Genomic DNA, 12,030 nt, shown 5'->3' on the forward strand with positions numbered 1-12,030 from the left:
TGCTAGTTCATGATATTTGCCCAATCTTATGATAACTCTAAGTTATGCTGCTGATTAAAAGCTAGAATGAGTAAGTTGAGTGTCAGGCCTGTATTATCTGTAGTATAAAATGAGTGATGCGATTCACTGGCAAGATAATCATACTTATAATTTCAGTACATATCTCTGCTCAGAAATGTATTATCCTTGAAATTATAATGTAACACAAAAAAACCTGCTAATCTGTTTTTGCAATATTTTTCATTATTTTTAAGAAGCAAAATATTTATCTGTACAGTATATCCAATAAACATATGTATCCAGCAACCTGCCTTTAACAGCAGCCACACGTCCTCAAATACTATCATAAAGTGCAACAACTAATTTAGAAAAACTAACAAAAAATGTCAAAATGTTTTTTAAACAAAAGCATGATCGCCGGCATTGTCTTTTGGAAATAATAATTCGTAAAACTAACCTTCAGGTGCAACATAAGGCAGTCCTTAACCAAGTTGGCTTATATCCCCCCAGCCAAGGAGAGCAGATGGATATGCAGCGGCGCTTCGCCTGGCTCGCAGTGAGTGGGTTTTAGTGGTGGACCAACCTCCCCTCCTCCTCTCGTGGATGCTGCTTGTGTCACTCCCACCCGCCTCTGGAAGAAAAAAAGTAATAGCGGTTTCTTCCTCCGCCTCCACAAAGACTGACTCAAATAAAAGCGGGGACCCTGTCCCAGTCAATAGGTTTTAGAAAAACCCCATGGCAACACAGAAACAGCGGTGGGCAACTTCCCCACGTTGTGACCCGGTTAAAGCCCCTCCCCTGCAGCCCAAACGCGACGTTATTCTCCGCATGGCTCCAGAATGAGCAGGTTTTATTGGGTGGAGGTGCAGTGAGGTGAGCGTTAAACTCAGTGGATGAGGATGCTTTTCATTCGTGAATGGGAGTGAATAGCATTAAAGAATGAACTGAATATAAATCCATGCTCACGACATCTGGTACACTTGCACAATGACCACTACCGAATTTAGAGTTACCTATTTGTCAGCAGATTTACAAAGAATGCTAATTTTTCATTGACACTGTAATTGGTTGTAAGGGTGGAGCTGTCATAAATGTAATGTTGTAACATTTAACCAGAGGTGGGTAGAGTAGGAAAATGTTATACTCAAGTAAGAGTACTGTTACTTGAAAATAATATGACTCAAGTAAAAGTAAAAGTACAGAGTAACTAGTCACTCAGATTTATTTTTTAAATCAGAGTATAAATAAAAATAACTCGATAAAACATTAATATGCAAATTTAGATATTGCTGAACAATATCACTTAATCGAAAACATAATAAATAAAATCTTTATAGAATAAAATCTTTGTAAAATAACAAATTAAGGCAAATTCAAATTCTATACTGTTTAAACAGCACAATACTGTAGACTCACCGAGCAGATTACAAAAACAGGAAAGAGGTTGCAGTGGATATGAAAGGTATACACACCCCTGTTCAAATCCCAGGGTTTTGTGTTGTCAAAGACTCTTGAGCAAAATAAATCATTTTAAAAACTTTTTTCCACCATTAATGTGACCTAGAATTTGTACAACTCAACTGACTTATTTTTTTATCTTTTTGAGAGGGGAGATAAAAATAAACAACGGAAATAAACTTGAATTAAAAATAAACGTTTGTTTGTTTGTTTGTTTATTTAACTTGCTGCTTTCTTGGCCAGGTCACCATTGCAAAGGAAATACTGTTTTAACCGGTCTTTCACCTGGTTAAATAAAGTTTAAATAAAATTCATAAAAATGAATTGGTTGCACAAGGATGCACTCCTTCTTATACAGTCACTGGCCATGTGGCTGTGTTCAGAAGTAACAGATCCCATTCAAACTTATGTTCAATGGGAGTCCAAACACACCGACCACCATTTCAATTTTTAAGTGGAAAAAAACAACAACAACGAATGCATAGGGCCTTATAGAAACATTATTTTCTTTATTCAATAAAATGACTGAGTGAAGAAGTCGTTTGCTGACCAGACATATTGATAAAGCGTGTGTGTGTGCGTGTGTGTGTTTGTGTGTGTGTGTGTGTGTGTGTGTGTGTGCGTGTGTGTGAGAGAGAGAGAGAGAGAGAGAGAGAGAGAGAGAGAGAGAGAGAGAATATGGTGAATTTCAAGTCAAATATCACGGTGGTAATCACGGTGGATTGGATCATGGTAACGGTTGTACAAGTATCGATTCTTCTTAACATAAATACTCAAGTAAAAGTGAAAAGTATGCTGCATTAAAACTACTCTGACAAGTACAATTTATCCAAAATGTTACTTGAGTAAATGTAACGGAGTAAATGAAATGCGTTCCTACCCACCTCGAGTTGTAACTACATGAAAAACATATTGGATACCTCAGTATGACACAATAAATTGGAAAATTCATATACAACCCCAATGAAAAATGAAGTTGGGACGTTGTGTTAAACATAAATAAAAACAGAATACAATGATTTGCAAATCATCCATCCATCCATCCATCCATTTTCTGAGCCACTTCTCCTCACTAGGGTCGCGGGCGTGCTGGAGCCTATCCCAGCTGTCATCACCCAGGAGGCGGGGTACACCCTGAACTGGTTGCCAGCCAATCGCAGGGCACAGAGAAACAAACAACCATCCGCACTCACATTCACACCTATGGGCAATTTAGAGTCTCCAATGAATGCATGTTTTTGGGATGTGGGAGGAAACCGGAGTGCCCGGAGAAAACCCACGCGGGCACGGAGAGAACATGCAAACTCCACACAGGCGGAGCTGGGGATTGAACCCGGGTCCTCAGAACTGTGAGGCTGACGCTCTAACCAGTCGGCCAACGTGCCGCAGATTTGCAAATCATGTCCACCTATATTTAATTGAATACACTAAAAAGACAAGATTTAGTGTTCAAACTGATAAACTTAATTGTTTTTAGTAAATAATAATTAACTTCAAATTTTTGGGCTGCAGCACGTTCCAAAAAAGCTGAGACAGGGTCATGTTTACCACTGTGTTACATCACCTTTTCTTTTAACAACATTCAATAAACGTTTGGGAACTGAGGACACTAATTGTTGAAGCTTTGTAGGTGGAATTATTTCCCCTTCTTGCTTGATGTACAGCTTCAGCTGTTCAACAGTCCGGGGTCTACGTTGTCGTATTTTACGACTCATAATGTGCCACACATTTTCAATGGGAGACGGGTCTGGACTGCAGGAAGGCCAGTCTAGTACCCGCACTCTTTTACTACGAAGCCACGCTGTTGTAACACGTGGAGAATGTGGTTTTAGATTGTCTTGCTGAAATAAGCAAGGGCGTCCATGAAAAAGACGTTGCTTGGATGGCAGCATGTTTCTCCAAAACCGTATGTACCTTTCTGCATTAATGGTGGCTTCACAGATGTGTAAGTTACCCATGTATTTGCACTAACACAGCCCCATACCATCACAGATTCTGGCTTTTGAACTTTGCGTCCATAACAGTCCGGGTGGTTCTTTTCCTCTTTGACCCAGAGGACACGACGTCCACAATTTCCAAAAACAATTTGAAATGTGGACTCGTCAGAGTACAGAACACTTTTCTACTTTGCATCAGTCCATCTTAGATGAGCTCGGGCTCAGAGAAGCCGGCGGCTTTTCTGGGTGTTGTTGATAAATGGCTTTTGCTTTGCATAGTAGAGTTTGAAGTTACACTTACGGATGTAGCGCCAAACTTTATTTACTGACATTGGTTTTCTGAACTGTTCCTGAGCCCATGTGATGATATCCTTTACACATTGATGTCGGTTTTTGATGCAGTGCCACCTGAGGGATCGAAGGTCACGGGCATTCAATGTTGGTTTTCGGCCCTTCCGCTAACATGCAGTGATTTCTCCAGATTCTCTGAACCTTTTGATGATATTATGGAATGTAAACGATGAAATCCCTAAATTCCTTGCAATTGTACGTTGAGGAACATTGTCCTTAAGCTGTTCGACTATTTTCTCACACACTTGTTCAAAAAGAGGTGAACCTCGCCCCATCTTTGCATGTGAATGACTGAGCAATTCTGGGAAGCTCCTTTTATACCCAATCATGGCACCCACCTATTCCCAATTAGCCCGTTCACCTGTGGGATGTTCCAAACAGGTGTTTGATGAGCATTCCTCAACTTTCTCAGTCTTTTTTGCCACCTGTCCCAGCTTTTTTGGAACGTGTTGCAGCCATAAAATTCTAGGTTAATGATTAATTGCTAAAAACAATCAAGTTTATCAGTTTGAACATTAAATATCTTGTCTTAGTAGTGTGTTCAATTAAATATAGGTTGAACATGATTTGCAAATCATTGTATTCTGTTTATGTTTATGTTTAACACAACGCCCCAACTTCATTGGAATTGGGGTAAATACAGAAAAGCAGTGGCAAACTGCACTGTGTAAATAAAAAAAAGTACTTTGTTTTTATTAAATTGCATATTGTTTCTAACTGTGTTCCTTCCTGTTGACCACGGCTGTTGGTAGCTCTGGCATGTTTCCATTATTTCTGTTTGTGAATGGCAGTTGCGCGATACAACAAATAACTGTGATTTGGTTGGACCGTTTCACAAAATAAGAAATATTTCAGTCTGTACTTATGTGACCACTGTCCACCAGAGTGTAGCGATACAGTATTTAAAAGGGGCTAAAAAAAATTATATTTAAAAACACTTAGACGCTTTTAACTACATTCTTGACCCCAAGTGTGTTTTGACTCTAACCAGCTGTTTGCTGTAATTTTGAATGATTTTAATAATTTTTAAACTCTCTGTAGTACTTTGAGATTTCTTTGAAATGTAAAGTGCATTACAAATCAAATATATTATTATTATTATTATTATTATTATTATTGTGTAATGCAAAGTCTCTCCATATATAACCTCCTATAACAAGTCGTGTTTTAGTGTTAGGTCACACGCTAAAGCACTGGTGTCAAACTGGTGGCCCGGGGGCCAGATCCGGCTCACCACATAATTTTATCTGACCCGCGAAAGCAAATCAAAATTGCTCATTGTGTTCTGGTGTAATAACATTGGGATATTTGCAAGCATATTTTTTTTACCATTCCCCCTTTGAAAAGAAATGTAATAGTTGATAAACATGTTTTTATAGGCTTCTGATTTCAAAACTGGTTATTCATCAACATGTTGTGTATAGTGTATCTAATTATATGACGTCATCTTTCATTTATATGGGTTCACAGTCATAACGGCCCGCCGAGGAAAGTCGTAACTCCAATGTGGCCCATGACAACAATGACTTTGACATCCCTGCTAAAGGAACTCTATCAGCTGAATCATTGTCCCGTTTAATAACTTAGAAGGAGATACAATCACCATAGCAACCTCCAAGTGCATTTAGATATTTGCCTTTGATGTTATCTTCTCTGATTGCGAGATTGTCCAAGACCTTTTATGGCAATTCTACCAATTGAACAATCATTTGTTCACTGCTTCCTTTTTTCATTGGACTGTTGTACATTCACATAGTATGTTAACATTGTTGCATCATCCCTTCTGTTACACTGTGTTCTCTCATTTCATCTGAACACCGACCTATTGTATTGACAACTAGTCTCTGTAGGGATGTTTGATTTCAGCATCTCTGACCGCACCAGATCATTAAAAACTCTTTGAATCAGAGGAGCAGTCAGAAAAGGGCAGAGAGAAATCAATTCATCCAGTGACCTCAGACGCTCCGAGAAATTGAGTGGATTTTCTAACCTAAAAATGACGTAGTGGGAAGATTTCATCACCATTGCTAGTAATAAGAGGCTCACTTTCCATCCGCCATGACTCAATGAGTCACTGTGTTGATTACCCCAGTACAGGATGACGGGAAAAAAACATCTATCATTGGGAATATTCCGCTGCATTCAGGGAAATGTGCGTGACAATAACATTTTGCCGAAAAAAACAAGAACATTTCTGCTTCTAAGTCCTACTTAGGGAAATAACTACTGATTCCTGCTTCTATTTGGAAAAAAATATAACAGGACGGAACACAAAAATAGAAACATATTTAATATATTTACTACAACAGTTAATGTAAATGACAGTGGATGTGGCAGCTGTACATGAATACACTGTGGTGACTCTGACGCTGTTGCCAAAACCGTGATGGGCTGCATTCTTCCAGGCCGCCCTGATGTGAGACCCCCCCAAGAAGGCCTAGTGGACCCTAAAGTAAATAGCATAAATCTTGGATTACAGTCATCAAAGAGTCATTTTCTTTGTTTGAACTGGCAGCAGCCCAAGAGGGGACCGATCGACGATGTGATGCAAATACGGCAACAAACTATTTGCTTAATATCCAAACGTGCATTCAAGGCGCCACCCACTGGCGTTTAAGAGTACTGCGACTCGTGAACTGTCATTTGATGTTTAACCAAGGATAAATGTCTGTTTTGATATTTCACGAACTCTGCAGAAATATTCCAAATGTATGCCTTGATGTCTGTGTCAGTGTGTCAACTTTACAAGCGCAATTGAGAGATTTTGAGAATTGTTTGCCTTGATTTGACTCCAAGCAGCATGAAATGTGATTTGAACCATAAACAGTTGATTTGCCAAAACTAAAGTTGAAACTGTCACTCGATATGTTTGACCTGTCAGTAAAGAGTACAAAGTTGGGGTTATTTTCTATGAATATATGATTTTAAACCCATTTTATGGGTCAAAATTGGAGTCTATATTCAGGCTGATGGGTGTGGTCTTCTTCAGGTTTCTCCATCCCTCTTGGACACGCCCCACCCCCGGGGTATTTAACTCCTGGCTCCCACCTTCTTGGGCGCTTGTGTTTTTTTATCCTCTGGCTTCTTAGCTCTTGTCTTGGTGGCATCTAGCCAGCTATGGGCTGGCCTCGGCCACCCCTCCCCCCTGCCCTTTCTTTGTTCGGGCACACAGCTTGGTAACCGTGGGCCTTGGGGATGGAGATCCGGCTCCCTAGCCTCCGTGGACCCCGCTGCTAAGCCTCCCGAACAGTTGCTGTTCGGCTCCCAGCCAAGCGTGAGTTCTCCAAACTTTCGAGAGGATCCCGGAAAGCAGGTGTGGAGAGAGACGGTCATATTCTCCTAAGGAGGCGTGACGAACAACCATTTTTTGTCTTCTGCCTCTTTTGTTTTTTGTTTTTATTTTTCTACATCTTTTTCTTCTTCAACCAAATCTGTCTACGTGCTTTCTGAGATGCATCCAGAGAGAGACCACTCCCAGAGGCCAGCTGAACTACGCTCGTGAGTAGACACGGCAAGTGTTTGCCAGACTGTACAATATTAGTGCCTAATAATTTCAGGGAAATTAATTGCTTCAGACAATATCTCAACTTTGTCCTCTCTCTCTCTCTCTCTCTCTCTCTCTCTCTCTCTCTATATATATATATATATATATATATATATATATATATATATATATATATACATATATATATATATATATCGTCCGGAATGGACGTGTTAAACGCGAGCGTTTTCCACTTTAGTCCAACACACGATGTTCTATTTCCCTTTTCGTATGTCTATTTTCCTTCTTCTTACCATTATTAGTGTTATTTTCTTTCTTTAGTTAGAACCCTTTGTGTGTTTCCCGCTAGATCCCTTGGAGAGGTCATTAAATATTATATAAAATTCCACTCTTGGTTGTATTTTGTGTGTGTTCTGAGTTTAAGTAAGCCTCTGTCATATATAACTAAAAATTTCACAAAGTGTAGCAACCTTCAGATTACGAGACTGATAGAAAGGTTTCTTGTCACTTTCCCTAAAATTTATGCATAGAAAAAGTGAGGTGGTGCTTACTTGATACATTGCATGGTGGCCGACTGGTTAGAGCGTCTGCCTCACAGTTCTGTCGTCCGGGGTTCAATCCCCGGCCCCGCCTGTGTGGAGTTTGCATGTTCTCCCCGTCCGTGCCTGTGTGGGTTTTCTCCGGGCACTCCGGTTTCCTCCCACATCCCCAAAACATGCATAGTAGGTTAATTGACAACTCTAAATTGCCCATAGGTGTGAATGTGAGTGCGGATGTTTGTTTGTTTGTTTGTATGTGCCCTGGCACCAGCTGGCGACCAGTTCAGGGTGTACCCCGCCTCTCACCCGAAGATAGTTGGCTGGGAACCAGTTCAGGGTGTACCCCGCCTCCTGCCCGATGATGGCTGGGATAGGCTCCAGCACGCCCGCGCCCCTAGTAAGGAGAAGCGGCTCAGGAAATGGATGGATGGATGGATGAGCAATCTGAAATTTTTAACGAAAATGATTTCAACAATATTATGAACCAGTGAGCGTGCGCCATTCAGTTTTGCAAACTTTGTAAATGTCTACAAAGGTTATGGCAGTCCATCACAAAAACAAAAAGGTTACACCAAACCAACCTCTTATAAAGTGAAGCTTTTGACTGAAATTTTGCAATATTCAGTGTCTTAAAATATTTTTCCAGGAGTTTTTTTTTTTTTTTCCCCATAGAACTGTAGTGCAAAGGTGGCATATCATTTTATATTAGACTAGTGTGCGCCTGCAACTTGCCATCGTTTGGTTCAATGTCATTTAAGTGTTTTCAGTGCGCTCTTTAATTGACAAAATTAGCAACAACAGTTTTATTTATTTATTTATTACAGTAACAGTGAATGTGTTCTCCATCCCCATGGGTCTAATTGGACCCCTGATGGGCCAGTTCTGGCTCGCAGTCCGTGTGTTTGACACCACTGGGTGAACTGACAGTGTTTCCACATAACCTACTTTCTGGAATACCCCCATGCTTTTAGTGAAAAGGATTTTGAGGTTTTTCCTTCCTGCACTCCTGGTTGTTATTATTGTTATCCACCGACCTAAGCCATAGTCACCTCTCTTCCTTATCTTCAACAACCTTGGTGCTATATTTGTACCTTTGTTAGTAAAAGTTAAAAAATGAAAGTAAATGTGAACTGTAACATATTCATGAATAGGGTAGAGCTATAGATCAAATTGCATTCCCTCTTCTCATTGGTTTCATCCTTAGCACCATAAAGAGGAAGCATGATGCTCTAGTTCTGCAAAGAAAGAGATCGGATTCTAAAATCTGATTATGGTTATCATAATCACATTGAAATTATTACAAAATGGAGTAAATGAGCCATACATGTAAAAAGATACTTTTGTGAGGTTTTCTGAACTTCAATGAGTGCTCTGATTAGATCAAATTAGATTTGTGGAGCATCTGCTTCTTTTTTTTCCAGAAGGAACTCCCTGATGTCTAGGGGGTGGATGCTTTACAAGAGCCTGAGGTCTTCTTTCAACTGACCGAGCAGATACTTGGTCAAGCATTATTTTGAGAATAATATAATAAAAACCCGGCACGGTGGCACGACTGGTTAGCACTCACAGTTCTAAAGACCGGGGTTCAAATCCCGGCCCCGCCTGTGTGGACTTTGCATGTTCTCCCTGTGCCAGCGTGGGTTTTCTTCTGGTACTCTGGTATCCTCCCACATCCCAAAAACATTCATGGTAGGTTAATTGAAGACTCTAAATTGTCCATAGGGGTGAATGGTTGTTTGTTTATATGTGCCCAGTAACTTGCTGGCGACCAGTTCAGGGTGTACCCCGCCTCTCGCCCAAAGATAGCTGGGATAGACTCCAGCATGCCCACGACCCTAGTGAGGAGAAGAAAATGGATGGATGGATAGTAAACATCAATCAATAAATAAACACTAGTCTAATTATATATTATGAGGTAAACAACAATATACATACAGTATATTAGGGGAAATCCAACCCGGGGTGTCAAACTAATTTTTGTCACCGGCCGCATTGTAGTTATGGTTTACCTCGGTGAACAAAAGGGTGGGTGAGTACCAATACCAGGAATCTTTATTGAGCTGATACCAGCCTTATTTCAAGGTATGGGGTCCTCATGAAGGCTGCCGATACCAACCACCAATACTTAAGGAAAAAAAATCTGACCGAGTAAATCCACCTAACCAGTAGTTGCCCCTACACTGCTGTTTGACACATTGGCGAATGATCATGTGCGTCAGTAAGAAAGAAAGGAAAGAAATTGATTGAAAGTGGTATCGGTACTTGGTATAGTTGAGTACTCAAGTGTGAATACTCATACGAGTACCAGTTTAAAGAAAGTGGTATCAAACATCCCTCCCGTGAACCCATATAAATGTTCGATCACCTAATATTATTGCATATGCAGTATAAACAAATTGATGGATAACTAGTTTTGAAATCAGAAGCCAGCAAAAAATATGTTCAACTATTACTCCATTTATTTTAAAAGGGGGATTGCTAGCAAATAAATGCTTGTAATATTATATATTTTTTATATTTAACATTTATTAAAAGTGAAGACAGTCTGCAATTTTGGTAATTTTTTTGAAGTCAACGCACATGATTTGATTTTGCAGGCCACATAAAATGATGTGGCGGGCCGCAGCTGGCCCCCGGGCCATGAGTTTGACACAGGTCCACCAAGGATTTCATTATGATGGCACAATCTGGATCTGGCGGTGAGGGATAAGAGCTGCACATGTTTTTAGTTGTTTTTTTTTTTCAGTTTAAATGGAAGTCAGACAACATCTTGCTTTCAAGCAGATAGGGATAATGTCAGAGATTAAATCTGGCTTTGAAACATCCTCAGTGGGGTGGAGCATGCTTGTTGAAGAAAAAGTAATTCACTGGCTAGAAATACACACACATATTCACATTATAGCAATCCTATGATGTTAGGTGCTCACGAATGGCGCGGAATGAAGTAGTTTGCGCCCCTTCCAGTGTGCATCCCAACCAGAGGAGTAAAGGTAGATGTACGGAATTATTCTTTTTTTTGGTTCCTTTTCTAAATTTAGCTCGCCATAAAAGTGTCATGGTCTGCGTTTTGGTTTGGGTTGTGTTTAGTTTTGTTCCATGTTTTCCTGTGTTCCATGTTTGTCGTGTGCTCATTAGGTTGTTGTGTCCACCTGTTCCCGTCTACTTTGTGTCGACCAATCAGCTCTCTCCAGCCACTCATGTCTTGTCCAGGTGTTCCTCGTTGTCTCGTCAATTTGTTTGTATTTAGTTCCCTGGTTTCTTTCACTTCTTGTCGGTTCATTGTCGTTGTCACATGTCTTTGCCATGTCATAGTCGCCAGTTGTCTTTATCATTGTGGTATGTCATTGTCAGGTGTCATTTTCCTTTTTTGAAGATTAAATATTATTTTGAGACTCCCGCCTTACCGCCCTGCTTCCCTGCAATTGGGTCCACCATGTTCTTGCCTTGCGTTACTCGCCCTCGCCCTAACCACGTACGTGACAGAATGAACCGACCAGAACAGGACCCAACAGGAAGAACATGGCGTCACCCTGGACACCACCAAACTGCCTCCCACCGTCCTCAGCCTGCCATCCATACCTACCCTCCTCCAGTAAGCCCTATCGTTCAGTCTTTTCTGTCCTTTTCATCGGGTCCCCCCACTTGTCCTAGTTATTTACCATGCCCTACTATTTTACATCCACATGTTTCTTTAGATTCTGATTTTTCTGATTGTGAAGATGGGCCTGATTTAGTTAACCTTCTGTCTGATTCTGACTCTGACACAGACTTAGATTTTTCTGGTTCCTTCCCTAGTTTATCCTGTCCTCGTCAGTTTTTGTCACGTCTCCCCGTTTCCAACCCCAGTGAGTCCAAATCCTTTCCCTCGGACCTTTTCTTGGGCACCCGTTTGGCCATCTACCCGGGACCACCGCGTGGTGGCCAACAGAGGCGCCCAAGTAAAGGTCAAATTTTACCCCCTTGTTGTTTTTCCCCTGTTCACAAGTCTCTTAATTTCTCACCTGTTCCCACACGTTGTTCCACGGCTCCAATTAAGTCACGTCTAGTCAAACCTGCCCCCAAGCCACCATGTTCAGTACCAGCCATTTTTCCTAGTTCACCTTCCCGAGACCTTGTGCACTCTGCCACTCCCGTACCCTCTACTCCCAAACCTCAATGGCGGCAGGCTGAGGAAGCGACTGCAGGTCCTGTTCCTGCTCCTAGGCAGCTGCGGCAGGCTCCTGTTCCTGCTCCTCTGCAG

At 41.0% G+C, this 12,030-nt stretch overlaps 1 protein-coding gene across 1 annotated transcript in view; it reads right to left on the reverse strand.

The window, feature by feature from the left end:
* Positions 1-596, reverse strand: part of chl1b (cell adhesion molecule L1-like b) — a 93,993-nt gene extending 93,397 nt beyond the window's left edge. The window contains 1 exon segment of the mRNA XM_061687656.1: positions 458-596. The gene's annotated coding sequence lies outside the window, so the exon portion shown is untranslated.
* Between the last annotated feature and the right edge of the window lie 11,434 nt (positions 597-12,030).

This window comes from Phycodurus eques, chromosome 10 (assembly GCF_024500275.1).
Source record: "Phycodurus eques isolate BA_2022a chromosome 10, UOR_Pequ_1.1, whole genome shotgun sequence".
Lineage (NCBI taxonomy): Eukaryota > Metazoa > Chordata > Actinopteri > Syngnathiformes > Syngnathidae > Phycodurus > Phycodurus eques.